Source organism: Thalassophryne amazonica, chromosome 18, assembly GCF_902500255.1.
Source record: "Thalassophryne amazonica chromosome 18, fThaAma1.1, whole genome shotgun sequence".
NCBI lineage: Eukaryota > Metazoa > Chordata > Actinopteri > Batrachoidiformes > Batrachoididae > Thalassophryne > Thalassophryne amazonica.
This window is the reverse complement of record NC_047120.1, coordinates 6845546-6866221: the sequence shown is the minus strand read 5'-3', so window position 1 is coordinate 6866221 and position 20676 is coordinate 6845546.

Genomic DNA, 20676 nt, shown 5'->3' with positions numbered 1-20676 from the left:
GAGCCGCGTCGGTAGATGTGCGCTGACGCCTCGGGCCTCGGTAAAGCCGCGCCGGTGGAGAACAATCCTGCTGCTGAAACACACCACTCCACGGAAGGGTAAAGTTTACTCCACTCCAAGCAGAATTTTCAGGGTGTTCCGCTAGCTAGCTGTCTCTTTAACACTAGAATGCCTGGAACTTTCTGCCGCTGCTGCAAAGCCCTGCTCCCCCTCTCAAATTAGTGCTGTGGTGATCACCCTGTTGACAAGTAACCTGTTTTCTCTTCAGAAACTCTTCTCATTTCACGTAGTGCCTCCTCTCTCTCTCTTTCCAGTGCGTGTTCCTGCATGTGTCTATTTCTCAGTTCAGTTGCAAGCTTATGCTGGAACTTTCGCCTCGACTCCTTTGATCCTGTACATGCCTTGTACAGTACATGTGCATTAGCAGCAGCAATGTCCAGGATGTTGTAGAAGACAGCTGTAGGCCATCTCCATGTTCCTGTGCACACTGTGTAAGCACGCAGTTGTTGATCCAACACATCAACACCACATTTCAAATGGTTGTAGTCTATGATTACATTTGGTTTTCGCCACAAATCTTCTTCAAGATCCACTTTCTTATGCAGCGTGCTGAGAAGACACACATTTTTCTTCTTTTTAGCTGCATAAACTGTTAGCAGGGCACTGCCAGAAGTGAACACCTGTGTTAAAAACTCCTCACGTTCTCTGGTGTTTTTAACCTGCTCTGGAATTTCCCGTAAAATTTTGTTTATTGTGCCAATCAGAGTTGTGTTGTGTTGCGTTGTAGAAGCCTGTTCACCAGAGACAACGATGTGAAAAAATTGTCCATAGTGACAGTTCGGCCTCTGTCCAAAAAGGGTTCCATAAGCCTTGTCACAACATTGTCTGCAAGTCGCTCTCCTATGGCACGGCTGGGGCCCTTTCCTAAGTAAGGAATGTCATTGCACATGTACTTAGTGTCCATGTCTGCTGCAATCCAAAACTTGTCCGGTTTAGATGCAGTGTATTGCAGAAAAGGACATCGGACCTGTGTTGGAAATAACTGTTCATCAACTGTTATGTGTTGCCCTGGGTTGTACAACAACACACAGTTCTGAACAAAGCGCCTCCAAATGTCTGAAATGTCCGTCTGCATGTGTTCCAAATGGGTGTCCTTGATATCGAAGCGTAAATAGCACATCAACTCTTCATATCAGTCTCGGGACATTGTGGACATTATTTCCGGAATGCCGAAGCATTTTGACCAGCAGTCACGCACAGCACTGGTTCTGCCAATCGCTCCTCTGAAGAATAAAACAGCAATGAATGCCATCGTAGACACTTGTGCTCCCGTCACGGTTTGTTTTGCGGGCTTTGTGTACTGTGCAGTCTATGATGGTCCTCAGCATGCTGATGTCAAATAGACAAAGGAAGCTTTGCAAGCCACTAGTCACTTTGCGTCTTGCAATCTCCATTGGTCCTGCATTGCTGACTGATGTCTGGGTTGTCTGTGTTGGCTGAACGGTGCTGAAGTCCTCAATTTGTCGCTGAACCCAAACAGTTCCATCTCTCACTGTCTCACAAGGTCCTGCCTAAAGATACCATGAGATAAGATGAAACCTCTATTGCCCAAAAGGGAAGAATTGTTTTGCATTTAGGAGCATATATAAATAAAACCATAAACAGAAAGACAGGAACACAGACAATGCTACAATATAAAAGCAAAATGTAAATACCTTGGAGTTTTCGCTTGCGTCCTTGCTTTTCTGGGCCTTCTCTTCTCTTTTCTGGGACTTCTGTTCAGTGCGCTTGTGCTTCTGGGATGAAGAAGACTTTTCTCCAGTGCGCCTGCGTTTTTGGCACCGTGGTTTTTCTTCAGCATGCTGTTTGCCTTTTCTGAATTGGGAAGACTTTCCTTTCACAGATGAAGGCTTCTCTTCATTGTCCTCCTCTGTAACAATTATTAGTGTTTTAGTCCACTTATGTGCAAGTCTCATGTGAAGAGGCTGTTTCGGCTGTGAATCCGTTGGTGATGGCACGTCATCAGAGGAGGAATCAGAGGGGATGAACTCTGATTCACCAATGAAGGACTCTTCATCACTAATCCCTGAGTCCACATCTGGGAGTGCTTGCAAAAGAGCTAAGGCTTCCAGAGGAGTGTATTTCTTGCTTGACCGTCTTGCTGCCATTGTGATGTTTGTCTTCTTGACTTGAAGATGTGTCTGCTTTTATAGTCAAAATGTCACACATACACCCACATACATTAGGTAACCCTAACCCCACACAGCCTGTTTGTCTATGCAGATTGGGGACTGCATGCTGCATTAACATATGTTTGGGCTAGTGAATGGCTCTTTAAAGCAGACCTGCACTGAAATAAATGTGGTCAGATCTCAGAAAGAAATAGCTGATATGTATTTATAAGACCCTTATGAATGCAGTAAAGTAAATCTGTAAGCCCAAATTTGTAATTCAGCGGAGAAATCTTTGTTTAAAAATGACAAATTTGCAGCTAAAATTTAGCCCTCCATGAAAACAGTTTGTACATCCGGGTCATTTTCATGACGTCGGGGAGAAGACGACGCGCTTGCGCCTTCAGTCTGATCAAAAAAAAAAAAAAGCCTTCAGTCCAATCCCGCATTGAAATTGATTTTATCTGTTAGTAATGTTACTGTTATACACATCCGGATTTCAACATCCAAAAGTAAGCTGCAATGAATGCAAGATAGAGCTGTGCATGCTCAGATCAGCGGCGACATCAACAGCGGGCGACGTTCTTCTCCGTTCTTCTCCGTTCTTCTCTGTTTTGATGCGGAGCGGCCAGTAACACCTGTTGCCCGCAAGGACAGACTTCTTGCTGCACGGTCTCGGTAATCGGAGCCGCAGAGCTCCGTGGCCGCTGAGAGAGGTTTATATCTTTTTAATGACTTGAATTCTTTGCAGGTCCTGCATCCGTACCCCGCGACGGTAACACTAGAGGCTAAAGACAGTACATTTTCAATGCGACACCACTCAATCAAATGGGCGTATTGAAAAAGTCCCCAAAAATCATTTTCAAGCAACAATAAAAGAAATGTATACTCACCAAACGTACCGCAAGACAGCGGAGGTCAGTCTTGAAGTCCTGAGCGATTTCTCTCACCAGGCGCTGGAAGGGCAGCTTGCGGATCAGCAGGTCGGTGCTCGAGGACCACAATGTAAATAAGCAACTGTATTGGAAGCGTTGTTGTGTTATCCTCTGTGGTATTTTTATGTATTGTTATATAATTTTATTGCCGAATAAAATAAAATAAAATTCTGGGAGCAGTGGATTTCTGTTAGCAGCAGATCTCTCACAGCGCCACGGTGCCATGAGGCTTCTTCATGCCAATGTTGAAACTTCTGCAATTGTTCGCCAAATGCACGAAGTGTAATCACAGCGGCCACTGCGTTGTAATCCAGAATGGCCACGGGACACAAAATGACATGACCGATACGTCACATGAAAACACTTTATAAGACAATAAAAAGGTGCTTTTGTAAGAGATGCAAACTGACGTAAATCCATAAATTACAGTTGGTGTGCGCAGTGCATGCTGGGATAGGGTCTTCTCTCTGACGTCTCGGCAGCGACCCGGATGTGCTGACAGTTTTGCGGACGGCTAAATTTTAGCTGTAAATTATTCATTTTTAAACTAAGATTTATCTGTTGAATGACAGATCTGGGCTTGCAGATTTACTTTACTACATTCAGAAGGATCTTATGTGTAAATATAACTCATTTTTTGGTCCAAAGAGCTGACTGCATTTATTTCATTGCAGGTCTACTTTAATCAACCATTGTGCCACAATGTTTGGCTCTTGGAGTAGAGGGGGGTACCTTTCCCTGCGCAAATTTGTGCAGGCTCAGGCTCTAAGGGCCCTGTCCCACTGGGGAGAGGATTAATTGCGCATGAATTGAGTATAGAAATTGCGGGCGTTCGTTGTTGTCCGCAACAAAAATGGCCAAAAATGACAAATGTCCCAGTATGAATTATGGATATATTAATAATATATAGTGAATATATGATGAACAATCACGGTTATATAACGCATGTAGTGAGGAAACTGATCTGACACATTGAGATTATCACAGCAGTATTGCGGGTGTATTATGAATGCATCACGCATGTGTTGCGCATGCACAGCATCTGCATTGCGGTCATAAAAGAAGCGCACTCAGGCCGTCGGCATCACTATTCACACCAACAATACAGCCTCTGGAGCATTTGCTGGACTTGGACAAGTTGATCACAGAGTGTTGTCATGTGAGGGTCAACTGTTTGGGGAGTGGGAGGGGGGAAGCCGCTCGGGGTGTGAGACGGTGTGTTATTTATTTATTTATTTATTTTTTAGTGAGTTGTGAGTAAACAGCAACTCTTCCTTTTGTTGGTGTTAAATAAAAGTCCTGGATTGCAGCAACTGTTACGTCTTTGTGGATTTACACAGCCGGACCGGCACTGACTGGTAGGTATGTCGCTTTCTGCCACATATAATACTTTGGGTTTACGTGACGTGTTTGTTATGCATTCATAGATTCTCCGCAAATCAGCTGCAAAGCAGATGTAATAAAAATGCTTTATTCATGGCCAATTTGTATGCATTCGCTACAGCATATTTTAGTTTGTGATGTGGACATGATGGGCACGATATCTGTTTTACACACTGTCCCGGTCCACTGCCAAGCCGCAAATCCCCGTCAGTTGCGGATATCAGCGGTTAACGGCAGATATACAGCACATAGAGTGAGTATGTATTGTGTATGAATTGAGTATGTATGGAGTATGTAAGGCGGATGTCATCCACATTCAGATTTTTGAGCAGCTAAAAAATCCTGGGTGTGGATATGCGTGCCTCTGCGGATGATCACGGGCGTGTTCGGATGACGGCTGACTCATACAGGCATGTTACACGGATATTGTGGATGTTTGGTGAATATGGGCCAATTTTGTGCGCAATCCATATGCAAATCCTCCTAAATGCCAGTGGGACAGGGCCCTAAAGTGTTAAGCCTGATCCCGTCAGATCTCAGAAGCGAAGCAGTGCGGGACCTGGTTAGTACTTGGATGGCATACCTCTTTGGAACACCAGCGGCTGTGTGTGTTTCTCCAGGTAACACTGGAGCCATGCGTCAGGAAGGGCATCTGGTGTAAAACCTGTGCCAAATATCAATGCGGATCTGGTTGTATCTGCTGTGGCAACCCCGAACACAAAACAGGAGCAGCCGAATGGACAACAACAACATATTTATTATTTATATCAATGGTTTGGGCTGTAATGTGTCAGATGCTAATGAACATGATGAACTGATGACACAGTTATTTATTGTCCAGGCCATTGAATCCCTGCAGAAAGCCTATGTTGCTGTTCAGCACTTATTATTTCAAATCAAATCAATTTTATTTATATAGCGCCAAATCACAACAAACAGTTGCCCCAAGGTGCTTTATATTGTAAGGCAAAAGCCATACAATAAGATGAAACTAGATCTCAATGCAAATAAGACTACGCTTATGTAGTTTTCCAGTTCTAAGAAGTGGCTTCAAATGATACCCTCAGTGACCCCCCTGGAGGGAAATGAAATCGAGGTGGTTCACAGGTATAAAAACCTGGGTGCCTTGAATGATGACTCCCTCATTTTCATGCCGCATGTGGAGAAACTTGTGAAGAAGCTGAGGCTTAAATTGTTTTCTTTTTTCCCCAAAACAAGCTGTGTTTTTCTCTTAATGTAAAAAAGCAGCTTGTCGCACCAACTTTTTTATCTGTGTTAGATTATGGAGAACTTTTACATATGAATGCTTCTGCTCAATGTCTTCGACCAGCAGACACTGTTTACTGTGCTTCTCTGAGGTTCATTGCAAACTGCAGTGTTGACACACCACTGTGAATTATACTCTGGGGTGGGGTGGCCTGCTCAAGCCACCTGAAGGATCAGTCATTGGTATACTTTTATATATAATACTCAGACTGTAGTCTTCCTGCATTTGTACCTTAATTGTAAAGAGAAGTGCTGGTCCTTAGTCTTTCCGCTCACAAGATTACTTTTTGCTTCATGGTCCTTTATCCCTGTACTGAACTGGGTAAAAATGCTTTTGTCCACTCTGCATCCTTTGCTTGGAATGCGTTACAAGAGGAGTGGAAATTAACAGCATTAATTTCACTGGGCGCTTGTAAATCCAAGTTGAGAGTGCTAGAGGCCAACCCCACAACATGCACTTGTTTTTTATAATATGCTGGTAATTTTAATCTTTTTTATCTTTTTATTTATGTCTGTGTAATTGTGTAACTATGCTTTTGTATTTGCTGTTGCCTGTCTTGGCCTGGTGCCCCTTGAAAAAGAGGTTCTTAAGCTTAATGGGAGTTTCCTGGTTAAATAAAATGTGATGCAGCATCAATATAAGGATGGATTTGTCACTCCAGGAGATCCTTCCCACATTGCCTTGCAAATGTAAATATAAGCCTATGATGTTGATGAGGCCTTGTGGGCAGATCTAGCTAGGGAGAGCGATGATGTTTAGTTTTCTAATTTCTGTTTTGTTTTGATTTTTTCTGTTGTTGTTTTTTGGTTTGTTTGTTTTTTTTTTTTTTGTCAGAACTGCACTGGGTATGTAATTTATGTTACAGTACTACTGTAAGCTTGCAGTATACAATGGTATGGTCAATAGTACTGTATGACAACTGGAAAATGTTTTGTTATGAATGTTTTTCTAAACTGTAAAGAAGTGATTGACCTGGGTATTTGAAGAGGAATAAATCTTTTCATTAGTCTGAGAAATGGAAGGCTAACTTCTAATCTCTCTCTCTCTCTCTCTCTCCCTGTGTATATATATATATATATATATATATATATATATATATACACACACAGTGGGGAAAATAAGTATTTGACCCCCTGTCAGTTTTGCAGGTTTTCCCACCTAAAAAGAATGGAGAGGTCTGTAATTTTTATCATAGGTACACTTCAACTGTGAGAGACAGAATCTAAAAAAAAATCCAGAAAATCACATTGTATGATTTTTAAATAATTAATTTGCATTTTATTGCATGAAATAAGTATTTAAACACCTACCAATAAGCAAGAATTGTGGTTCACACAGACCTGTTAATTTTTCTTTAAGAAGCCCTCTTATTCTGCACTCTTTACCTGTATTAATTGCACCTGTTTGAACTTGTTACCTGTATAAAAGATGCCTGTTCACACACTCAATCAATCACACTCCAACCTGTCCACCATAGCCAAGACCAAAGAGCTGTCTAAGAACACCAGGGACAAAACTGTAGACCTGCACAAGGCTGGGATGGACTACAGGACAACAGGCAAGCAGCTTGGTAGAAGACAACAACTGTTATGATTATTTATTAGAAAGTGGAGGAAACACAAGATGACTGTCAATCTCCCTCGGTCTGGGATTCCATGCAAGATCTCACTTTGTGGGGTAAGGATGATTCTGAGAAAGCTCAGAACTACAGAGAAGGACCTGGTCAATGACCTGAAGAGAGCTGGGACCACAGTCACAAATATTACATTAGTAACACATGATGCTGTCATGGTTTAAAATCCTGCAGGGTCATCAAGGTCCCCCTGCTCAAGCCAGCACATGTCCAAGCCATTTGAAGTTCACCACTGACCATCTGGATGATCCAGAGGAGGCATGGGAGAAGGTCATGTGGTCAGATGAGACCAAAATAGAGCTTTTTGGAATCAACTCCACTTACCATGTTTAGAGGATGAGAACAACCGCAAGAAAACCATCCCAACTGTGAAGCATGGGGGGTGGAAACATCATACTCTGGGGGTGCTCTTCTGCAAAGGGGGCAGGACGACTGCACCGTATTGAAGGGAGGATGGATGGGGTCATGTATTGCGAGATTTTGGCAAACAACCTCCTTCCCTCAGTAAGACCATTGAAGATGGGTCATGGCTGGGTCTTTCAGCATGACAATGACCCCAAGCACACAGCCAGAGCAACTAAGGAGGGGCTCCGTAAGAAGCATTTCAAGGTCCTGGAGTGGCCTGGCCGGTCTCCAGACCTGAACTCAATAGAAAATCTTTGGAGGGAGCTGAAACTCCAAACCTGAAAGATTTGGAGAAGATCTGTATAGAGGAGTGGACCAAAATCCCTGTTGCAGTGTGTGAAAACTTGGTCAAGAACTACAGGAAACATCTGACCTCTGTAATGGCAGACAAATGTTTCTGTACCAATCGTTAAGCTCTGTTTTTCTAGGGGGTCAAATACTTATTTTATGCAATAAAATGCAAATTAATTATTTAAAAATCATACAGTGTGATTTACTGGATTTTTTTTATTTTTTATTTTTTATTCTGTCTCTCACAGTTTAAGTGTACCTACGATAAAAATTACAGACCTCTCCATTATTTGTACGTGGGAAAACCTGCAAAACTGACAGAGCGTCAAACACTTATTTTCCCCACCGTATATGAAGAGTTCAGATGCAAAATCCAGTAAGTGCTCTTCTCTTTAAATGCAGAAAAATGCAGTTGAAAATGGAGATTTAAAGGAAACCCTATTAGGAAATGCACAGACTTTCATCAATAAAATGAAAACAGTTTATTCAAATTCTTTCATATTTGGCACACTGATGGTCCCCTTGACAGCCAAGTACATGTTGGTGTCAACTAAAAATTTATTTGGCGATAGTGGTTTTTCGTCTGAACTCTTCATATATATATATATATATATATATATATATATACGAGGCTTGTTAGAAAAGTATCCGACCTTATTGTTTTTTTCAAAAACCATATGGGTTTGAATCACGTGTAATTGCGTCAGCCAAGCTTGAACCCTCGTGCGCATGCGTGAGTTTTTTCATGCCTGTCGGTTGCTTCATTTGCCTGTGAGCAGGCTTTGAGTGAGGTGTGGTCCACCCCTCTCGTCTATTTTTTATTGCGAATAAATGTCTGAACGATTTGGATCTTTGCTGCATCAATTTTTTTCCAGAAACTGTAAGAGACCTCCAGGTGGACACCGTTCGAAAAATTAATATGGCTTTCAGGGACGATTTTATCTATCAATCAATCAATTTTTTTTTTTATACGAGGTCTCTTAGATAATAAACCGACCCTTTTATTTTTTTTTTAACTATATGGATTTGAATGACATGCGATTACACCAATCATGCTTGAACCCTCGTGCGCATGCGTGAGTTTTTTCACGCGTGTCGGTGACGTCATTTCCCTGTGGGCAGGCCTTGAGTGAGATGTGGTCCCGCCCTCTCGGCTGAATTCCTTTGTTTCACACGCTGCTCGAGACGGCGCGCGTTGCTTTATCAAAAATTTTTCTGGACCTGTGAGGAATATCCAAGTGGACACTATTCGAGAAATTAAGCTGGTTTTCTGTGAAAAGTTTAACGGCTGATGAGAGATTATGGGGTGTTTCTGTCGGTGTAAGGACTTCCCACGGAGCGGGACGTCCTGCAGCGCTTCCAGGCGCTGTCGTCGGCCTGTTTCGAGCTGAAAACATCCTAATTTAAGGCTTAATTCACCCAGGACATCGTGAGAGAACAGAGAAGATTCAGAAGAGGCCGGCATGAGGAATTTATGCGGACATTCCACTGTTTAAGGACATTTTTTTAATGAAAGACGTACGTGCAAATTCGCCGAGTCGTTTCCGTGACGACTCGGCAAATCTGTGTGCGCCGCGACAGGAAAAACACCTCCGTGTTGAAAACCATTTGTAGAATTCAGGCGGCTTTTAATGGCTTTCAACAAGTGAGTAACTGAGAAATTGTTTAACAGCTTGGGCATGTTCCAACTTGCCCGTTAAGATTTCCAACGGAGGTGTTTTTCCTGCCGCGACCCCCCGCGGTCGGGTCCAGCCCGACATGCGACTCTGCCCGCACGTTCTTTCATTACAAAATGACCGTTAACAATGGAATGTCCGAATAAACTCCTCATGCCGACTTCTTCTGAAAGTTCTCTGTTCTCTGACGACTTACTGCGTCAACAGAGCCTGAAATGTGGAAGTTTTCAACTTGAAACGGCGAGACGCTGCCGCCTCGAAGGGCAGATCGCCGTCAGGCGCCGTGGACCGTCCTTAAAGCGACACTACCAGACCAAAATCTCTCATCAGCCGTTAACATTTTTACCGAAAACCAGCTGAATTTATTGAATGGTGTCCACTCAGTTGTGCCTTACAGTTTTGAAAAAAATTTTATCAAACAAAGCAACAGTCTCTGAGCCATTCCTAAACAATGAAAAAAATCGACGAGCGGGTGGACGACTCCTCACTCAAAGACTGCCCACAGGCGAATGACGTAACCGACAGGCGTGAAAAAACTCTTGCATGCCCACGAGGGTTCAAGCATGTCTGATGTAATCAGACGTGATTCAAATCCATATGGTTTTTGAAAAAAATAATAAGGTCGGATACTTTTCTAATAGACCTCGTATAGCGCCAAATCACAACAAACAGTTGCCCCAAGGTGCTTTATATTGTAAGGCAAGGCCATACAATAATTATGTAAAACCACAATGGTCAAAACGACCCCCTGTGAGCAAGCACTTGGCTACAGTGGGAAGGAAAAACTCCCTTTTAACAGGAAGAAACCTCCAGCAGAACCAGGCTCAGGGAGGGGCAGTCTTCTGCTGGGACTGGTTGGGGCTGAGGGAGAGAACCAGGAAAAAGACATGCTGTGGAGGGGAGCAGAGATCGATCACTAATGATTAAATGCAGAGTGGTGCATACAGAGCAAAAAGAGAAAGAAACAGTGCATCATGGGAACCCCCCAGCAGTCTACGTCTATAGCAGCATAACTAAGGGATGGTTCAGGATCACCTGATCCAGCCCTAACTATAAGCTTTAGCAAAAAGGAACGTTTTAAGCCTAATCTTAAAAGTAGAGAGGGTGTCTGTCTCCCTGATCTGAATTGGGAGCTGGTTCCACAGGAGAGGAGCCTGAAAGCTGAAGGCTCTGCCTCTCATTCTACTCTTACAAACCCTAGGAACTACAAGTAAGCCTGCAGTCTGAGAGCGAAGCGCTCTATTAGGGTGATATGGTACTATGAGGTCCCTAAGATAAGATGGGACCTGATTATTCAAAACCTTATAAGTAAGAAGAAGAATTTTAAATTCTATTCTAGAATTAACAGGAAGCCAATGAAGAGAACCCAATATGGGTGAGATATGCTCTCTCCTTCTAGTCCCCGTTAGTACTCTAGCTGCAGCATTTTGAATTAACTGAAGGCTTTTTAGGGAACTTTTAGGACAACCTGATAATAATGAATTACAATAGTCCAGCCTAGAGGAAATAAATGCATGAATTAGTTTTTCAGCATCACTCTGAGACAAGACCTTTCTAATTTTAGAGATATTGCGTAAATGCAAAAAAGCAGTCCTACATATTTGTTTAATATGCGCATTGAATGACATATCCTGATCAAAAATGACTCCAAGATTTCTCACAGTATTACTAGAGGTCAGGGTAATGCCATCCAGAGTAAGGATCTGGTTAGACACCATGTTTCTAAGATTTGTGGGGCCAAGTACAATAACTTCAGTTTTATCTGAGTTTAAAAGCAGGAAATTAGAGGTCATCCATGTCTTTATGTCTGTAAGACAATCCTGCAGTTTAGCTAATTGGTGTGTGTCCTCTGTCTTCATGGATAGATAAAGCTGGGTATCATCTGCGTAACAATGAAAATTTAAGCAATACCGTCTAATAATACTGCCTAAGGGAAGCATGTATAAAGTGAATAAAATTGGTCCTAGCACAGAACCTTGTGGAACTCCATAATTAACTTTAGTCTGTGAAGAAGATTCCCCATTTACATGAACAAATTGTAATCTATTAGACAAATATGATTCAAACCACCGCAGCGCAGTGCTTTTAATACCTATGGCATGCTCTAATCTCTGTAATAAAATTTTATGGTCAACAGTATCAAAAGCAGCACTGAGGTCTAAGAGAACAAGCACAGAGATGAGTCCACTGTCCGAGGCCATAAGAAGATCATTTGTAACCTTCACTAATGCTGTTTCTGTACTATGATGAATTCTAAAACCTGACTGAAACTCTTCAAATAGACCATTCCTCTGCAGATGATCAGTTAGCTGTTTTACAACTACCCTTTCAAGAATTTTTGAGAGAAAAGGAAGGTTGGAGATTGGCCTATAATTAGCTAAGATAGCTGGGTCAAGTGATGGCTTTTTAAGTAATGGTTTAATTACTGCCACCTTAAAAGCCTGTGGTACATAGCCAACTAACAAAGATAGATTGATCATATTTAAGATCGAAGCATTAAATAATGGTAGGGCTTCCTTGAGCAGCCTGGTAGGAATGGGGTCTAATAGACATATTGAGGGGGATTTTATGGGGATTAAACAGATTAAGGAGTGTTACTGCCCCTTTAAGGACGGCCCACAACTGCTGAGAGCGCAGCGTGCTCCCAGCGCCGATGGACAGGCTGACACCCCGCACAAACAACCACATCATTTCCAATGTGAAAGCTTTGTTGATCCGGGACCTCGTCTGACTTTCACAAAAAGGCAGAAGATGTGGATATCAGCACTTTTTCCGGCACATTCCACCGTTACAGGAGTTTTTTTTTAATGGAAAAAGAAGCCGAGGGACGCGCCATGGAGCCGTTCATTATGCGGGACAAAACCACCTCGGTGTTGGTCTCACAGGACGGCTTAAACGTGGATTTCAGATGGATTCCGGTTGCTTTCCAGTCGTGTGAATATCCGATTTTGATTGTGCATGAGCTGATTGTGCAGAACATGTCCTGTGAGGCTTCATCACGGCATTTCTTTTCGCCATGCAGCTCCGCCGCAACGCGCGGAATTCCTCCGCCTTTCTTCCTCTTTCCATGACAAAAACTCCTGTAAGAGTGAAATGTGCCGTTCATTTCTAAACTGAACGCTGTCTTGATCCGGTATGTCCTCTGACTAGCACAGGAATTGTGAAAAGACGTGGACATCAGCACTTTTTTGGCACATTAAGACAGACGTGCGCAGGAGTTCGGCACGTCGTGGTCCAGCAGCTCGGCGCAAAGAAACGTCGTGATGAAGCCTCATAGGACATGTTGGGGCTTGTCCAGCTCAAGCTCAATTTCTCGGATATTCACATGACAGAAAAGCAACCGGAATCCGTCTGAAAGCCGTCCTGAGAGACCAACACCGAGGTGGTTTTGTGCCGCGTCAAGAGTGGCTCCGTGGCGCGTCCTTCGGCTTCTTTTTCCATGGAAAAAAAACTCCTGTAATGGTGGAATGTGCAGGAAAAAGTGCTGATGTCCACATCTTCTGCCTTTTTGTTAAAGTCAGACGAGGTCCCGGATCAACAAAGCTTTCACGTTGGAAATGATCTGGTTGTTTGTGTGGGGTGTCAGCCTGTCCGTTGGCGCTGGGAGCGCGCTGCGCTCTCAGCAGTTGTGGGCCGTCCAGAGAGCCGCGCAGCGTTTGGAGCTGTGCCAACGGAACGGAGGACGATTCTCGTTTCTTGACTGCAACAAGACAAGAGTCCCAGTTAGTGACTTTAATCCACACAAAAGTGACTCACGGTATTTTAATGGCTTTGAGAGGGGTTAAGAAGCAGACTTGCCGTTTCTGAAGAGCAGCAAATCAAAGAACCAACGAGCTTAGTGGATCAAAGCATTGCTTCAATGGTTCACGCTTCAATGTGGAGCCGCGCTGCATAAACAGTTGATTACAGACCCGCTGCAGACCAAACCCTGGATATCCTGGATATGTACTTTATTTGTACATCCGTATGACTCTGAAACTCGGAAAAATCTGTATAATTTATGGACAATTCGTATAGGTTGACATGTATGGTCGGAAAACCACCAAAAATGTAATTTCAGTCATCATAGAATGCCTTTCAAACACACTATTGTCTGAAAACTATTTATAAACCACTCACCATTTCTTGCTGAAATAAGCGCCCAATTTTCCTTGCACAACTTTTTTCCTGGATGCCGACTGGACTGACGCTATGTTTGTTTGATACACCTGCGTGGTGCATTGTGGGATCAAATCAAAAGCTGTGTTCACCGCAGGGACTCGTTCGGCACTATTTGGGATTATTCAAGTTTTTTTTTTTTAACCGATGACGAACAATGCGTAAAAAATATGACTGATGCAACTGCATCGGTCCAAACCGGTCTGGATCCGGGTCTGTTCTCTGTGTAAATGCTAAGGGCCCTGTCCCACTGGCATTTAGGAGGATTTGCGTATGGATTGCGCACAAAATTGGCTCATATTCACTTAACATCTGCAATATGCGTGAAACATGCTTGTATGAGCCGGCCGACACCCGCACACGTCCGAAATTATCCACAGAGGCACGTTTTTCTGTTACCAGGATTTTTGACCTGCACAAAATTTTGGCTGCGGATGACATCCGCCTTACATACTCCATACATACTCAATACATACACAAACATACTCAGTCTATGCGCTGTATATTTGCTGTCATCTGCTGGTATCCGCAACTGACAGGGATTTGCGGCTTGGCAGTGGACTGGGACAGTGTGTAAAACTGATATTTTGCATGCCCATCATGTCTACATCACAAACTAAAATAAGCTGTAGTGACTGCATACAGATTGGCCACGAATAAAGCGTTTTTATTACATCTGCTCTGCATCTGATTGGATGCAAATCAGATGCGCTGTGTTCACAGCTGGACGCTGTTCTTTGTTCTACTGGCTGCCACGTGCTCTGCGCTGGATGCTGCCTATATAAAATAATTATTTAGTGGCAGATTAATCATTTTATTCTGCAAATTGGCTGTTGAAAATGACTCTAATCACCTCCTGAATCACAGAGGAAGCTGCAGTGCACGCGTGCGGCTCAAGCTGCAGAAAGCATTTTGAGCCGTCTAAAAAGGTAATTATTTGACTTGTTTACATTGTCAAGGCTTGATAAAACAGTTGTGTGTTTTTTCCTTCTTGTCTGCAGCTGTTACAGTATTTGTTCCTATGTTTATAACAGATTTACCTTCTTGTTATAATCGTTCAGACGAGCTGCGCTCTGGTGCGATCTGCTGACGTCACCACTTGCCCTCTTCACTGCTTCTTTACTCCAATCAACTTGTCCAAGTCCAGCAAATGATTCAGAGGCTGTATTGTTGGTGTGAATAGTGATGCCAACGGCCCAAGTGCGCTTCATTTATGACCACAATGCAGATGCCGTGCACGTGCAACACGTGCGCGATGCATCATAATACACCCGTAATACTGCTGTGATAATCGCAATGCGTCTGATCTGTTTCCTCACTACATGCGTTATACAACCGTGATTGTTCATCATATATTCGCTATACATTATAAATATATCCGTAATTCATACTGGGACATTTGTCATTTTTGGCCATTTTTGTTGTGGACGACAACAAACGTACTCAATTCATGCGCAATGAATCCTCTCCCCAGTGGGACAGGGCCCTTAACAGGCTTTTAGGTTGAGCACAGAAGTGTTTTAACTCATTCAAAGGCCATATGATGGATGTGCTTATGTTATGACTGTAACCTAGAGTTTTTATACACCTTCCTTCCTTCGACTCCAGTTGCAGCGGCTACCACACACTCACATCGCCTCAATTTGGAAAAGGGACTGTTTCAAGTTTAGTGCACATAAACAATGTCAAATGTATATGTGTTGTCCTAATTCTGATGTGTGCCATTATTATGGTAAACAAGTAATAATTGTGGATTAATTGCTGTTTGTCTGTGGAATGTGAGTGCGGAAATCTCATTGTAATGACAATGATAATAAAAGCTATCCATCCATCCATCCATTATAAGATATTGTAAAGTTTTGATGAACACGTTCCATTTTGCAGATGATCTGAGGTGTTGTGCTACTTGTGTAAACTGCAAAGTGTTTTGAGAAACTGGGCCCTGTTTTCAAAATTGTGCTTAAGCAATTGAGAAAAGCTGTAAGAGACATTGAGGTCTCAGACATGGTGTATGTTGTCTTGACTAAAATCCGAGAAGTTGAGAAGTTAAATTAATTAATATCCTGTTGGCCTCATAAATCAGGAGCTGTCTGAGATCACAGTAAGACAGCGTATTGTAACCCAAGAGGAGGAGGTGATATGGCACTGAGCAGAGGCACACCTGTAATTTGGGACTTGGAGATTTATTTAATGGTTTAATGAAACACACACACACACACGTGCATGTCCATGCATAAATATACAGTCCAACCAAGACCGGCAAAAATGGAAAAAGAAATAATAAAGTAAAACTGTAAAATTATTTCATGTGGAATTTCGTTCTCCTGCATGAATGTGAAATCAGTGACAGCAGGTCAACATACCCAAAAATGATGTGATCTGTCATATAGGGGGTAATGTTTCAGCACTTCGATGAGAGTCAAGATTCACATGCTTTCCATCATTTGTCTGCCAGTGATTTTTGTAAGAGCAAGCAAAGTTGTTCATCATGTTGCTGAATGAATTGGAGAGGTTGGCCAATCAGTCACCAGTGTGCTCCTCTCTGCAGGGTGCTTCTTCATCACTGCCTAATGCACTACGTGCACACCAATCAGTAAATGTTCCTTCTTATGAGGAGCACAGTGCAAACCAAGCAGCATGGAGGAAAAGGTGAAGCAGCTTTATTATCCTCATTAAAGCAGAGTTACAACTTCAGAGGTCAGCAGGGGTCAAAGACCTGGATGTATACGAGGTCTGTCAATAAAGTATAGGTCTTTTTTATTTTTTTCAAAAACTATATGGATTTCATTCATATGTTTTTACGTCAGACATGCTTGTACGGATTTTCACTGTGAGGAAAATGTCTGAACGGCTGGAGCAGTGCTGCATCAAATTTTTCCAGAAACTGTGAGAGACAGCCAGGTGGACACCATTTGGAAAATTCAGATGGCTTTCAGGGACGATTTTATGGGCATCACACAGATTAAGGAGTGTTACAGCCGGTTTAAAGACGGCGCACAATGGCGGAGGGCACGCCGCGCTCCCAGTGGCGATTGACAGGCTGAAACGACCACATCATTTCCAAACTGAATGCTGTGTTGATCCGGGACTTCGTCTGACTACCAGAGAAATGGCAGAAAAGGTGGACATCAGCACTTTTCCGGCACATTCCACTGTTAATGGAGATTGTGTCCTGAAGACAGGAGCAGAGGAATTCGCCACAGAGCCGCTAATGGCGCGGAACAAAAGCACGTCCGTGTTGGTCTCACAGGACATGTGACATGCCCAGATCTTCGACAATTTCTCGGATACTCACTCGACTGAAAAGCCACCCAAAGCCGTCTGAATCTTCTGAATGGTGGAAGAGCTGGGCATGTCCTGTGAGACTTCCAACACGGAGGTGCTTTTTGTTCTGCGCCATTACGCGACTCCGTCCTGATGCACAAATTCCGCCGCACGTCTTTCATTACAAAATCTCCTGTAACAGTGTAATGTGCCGAAAAAGTGCTATGTCCACCTCCCTTGCCATTTCTCTGGTAGTCAGACAACGTCCCGGATCAACACAGCCTTCACTTTGGAAATTATCTGGTTGTTTCAGCCTGTCGATGGCTGCTCGAAGCGCGGTGCACCCTCAGCCGCTGTGGGCCGTCTTTAATCCGGTTGTAATGCTCCTTAATCTGTGTGATGCCCATAAGATCTTCACCGAAAGCCATCTGAATTTTAAGAATGGTTTCCACCTGGCTGTCTCTCACAGTTTCTGAAAAAGTTTTGATGCAGCAAAGCGGTAGTCGCTCAGCCATTTTCCTGACAATAAAAATCCGCCGAGGGGGCTGGACCACTCCTCCCACAAAGCGTGCTCACAGGCGAATGACGCAACCGACAGGCGTGAAAAAACTCACGCATGCGCACGAAGGTTCAAGCTTGGCTGATGCAATCACACGGATACTTTTCATCAGGTCGGATACTTTTCTAATAGACCTCGTATATAGCACCACACAGTGGTGGGCACAGCAAATAAAAAGGTTATGCTCAATTACAGTTAATCCGCTAACTCAAAAGTTAACTTTTATAAAGCTAAACCAATAAATCACAAAAAAAATGTATTGGAAGTTACAGCTAAAAGCTTAACCCATAACTTTTAGTATTGACTCCAGTACACTGGCAGCTACTGATACTTCTGATTAAATTCAAAGGCAATCACAAACAACAGTGAGCCAGCACCTCTGTCTCAGATCAGCCTTTTCTCAGCCAAAGAGAGAGACCCGGTGACAAGAGAGAAGAAAGAGGAAGGGGAGAGAGAGAGAAGATCATTTATTTTACCAGCCATACAGTCTTCCAGACGTGTCAAAGGAGACATGCAGAGCAAAGTAGTTTTGACTAATGGTTAAAATTTTAAACAAACTAATTCCGGTCACATTATCAAAATTACCATCACCTCTGTTGTTTTTGCAAAGTGAAAATATCAGTTATATGTTTGCGTTTTAAAGTAAAGCACCCATCAAAATGCAGACAACACTGCATTTTGATGGGTGCTTTACTTTAAAACTTTCGCTCATCGTGCTCATCACATGGACAGGAAGCCAGTGAAGAGTTGCCAAAATGGTTGTAATGTGGTCAAACTTTCTGCTTCCTGTCAAAAGTCTGGCAGCAGCATTTAGAACCAATTGGAGACCCCTAATTTGTCAGTGAGGAGCCTTGGGGTATGACACACGAGCCAAGGCTAAGCGTTAGTTGATTAAATTCATGCCAATGTTTTGCTGAACCAAGAACGATCATTTCAGTTTTGTCTGAGTTCAAAAGCAGGAAATTGCTAGACATCCAGCTTCTCACTGATGCAAGGCAGTCCTCTAAAGATTTTATCTGTATGAGATTGCCAGCAGTTATCGGCATGTTTGAGTATCATCAGCATAGCAATGAAAGGTAATCCCAAAACGCCGCAATATATGCCCAAGGTGTGCTATATAAGGGGAGAAAAGCAGAGGGCCTAAGACAGACCCCTGTGGAACCCAAAATTTCATGTCACAAATGTTAGAGGTAGTGTTGTTGTACAAGACACAGTAAGAACAACTGGTTAGGTATGATGTCAACCATGTGAGGGCATTCCCAGTAATCCCAAAATGATTCTCCAGTCTATCGAGCAGAATATGGTGATTTGCGGTATCAAATGTACTCGTACATAGAAGTCCCTCTGGGGTCCATTTGGAGACCAATTTGTTTCTTGAATATCTTTGTTACTAAACATCTGTTTTTTATATACTTGGGTTCTGTCTTTAGAGTTACTTCTTACAAATGTAACTGAAACTATTTATTAACTTTTTATGTAGAAAAATAATAATCTTGACCAAACAGTTACCAAAAAATATAAAAGCATTTATTCTCAACATGGCTCAGACTATCTGGTCCTTTTGAGGAGTGGGTCTTTTTAACTGTAAAGCACTTTGGCATTCCTTCCTGTCCTTCTCCCTAACCCCCGCTGAGTAGAGTGTAACGGCCTCATTTACATAACACTGGTGACAAGCTGGGCTGTTCATTGCCATTTGGCACCACTCTGGTAGGTCCAGTGTTAAAAGCTACTAAGAACCATTTTCAACAAACACCTTTTACCTCTGGGATCCTGCAAGCTCACAACGGAGCTGATTTCTAACCTGAAGAGAAGCAGCGATAAACCGTCGGCGAAGCCAGCTGACACCAGCCCTGGGATCACTTGGGGACACCTCTGGATCACCCCTCCGACCCAGGTGAGCTCACGCTGCCCTAAGCAGAAATATCGACGACGGACGGACAGTCCAAGCAGCTCTTCAACAGCAGCTAATTGACCCAGTCCAGGCTCTATGAAAGAGGTCAATGGATACAGGTGGCTCATCCTTTTTCATTAAACATATTCATATTTAATATTTTTCTTCATAATTGGCTTCAAAATTCATCACTAAATTTCAATCAGATTTAGTTCTTAAAGTTTTAAGCTGTATCTCAGGTATATCAGGTATATCAGGTCCCATCTTATCTTAGGGACCTCATAGTACCATATCACCCCAATAGAGTGCTTCGCTCTCAGACTGCAGGCTTACTTGTAGTTCCTAGGGTTTGTAAGAGTAGAATGGGAGGCAGAGCCTTCAGCTTTCAGGCTCCTCTCCTGTGGAACCAGCTCCCAATTCGGATCAGGGAGACAGACACCCTCTCTACTTTTAAGACTAAGCTTAAAACTTTCCTTTTTGCTAAAGCTTTTTGCTGCTATAGACTTAGACTGCTGGGGGGTTTCCCATGATGCACCCAGTGTTTCTTTTTATTCACCTCTTTTTGCTCTGTATGCACCACTCTGCTTTTAATCATTGGTGATTGATCTCTGCTCTCTTCCATAGCATGTCTTTTTCCTGATTCTCTCCCCTCAGCCCCAACCAGTCCCAGCAGAAGACTGCCCCTCCCTGAGCCTGGTTCTGCTGGAGTAAAAAAAAAAAAAATATATATATATATATATATATATATATATATACACAAGGTGTGTTAGAAAAGTTTCCGACCTTTTTATTTTTTTCAAAAACTATATGGATTTGAATCATGTGCGCTTGCATCAGCCAAGCTTGAACCTTCGTGCGCATGCGTGAGTTTTTTCACGCCTGTCGGTTGCGTCAGTCACCTGTGGGCAGGCTTTCAGTGAGCACTGGTCCAGCCCCCTCGTCGGATTTTCATTGTCAGGGAAATGGCTGAGCGACTGCCGCTTTGCTCCATGAAATTTTTTTCAGAAACTGTGTGAGACAGCCAGGTGGAAAGCATTTGGAAA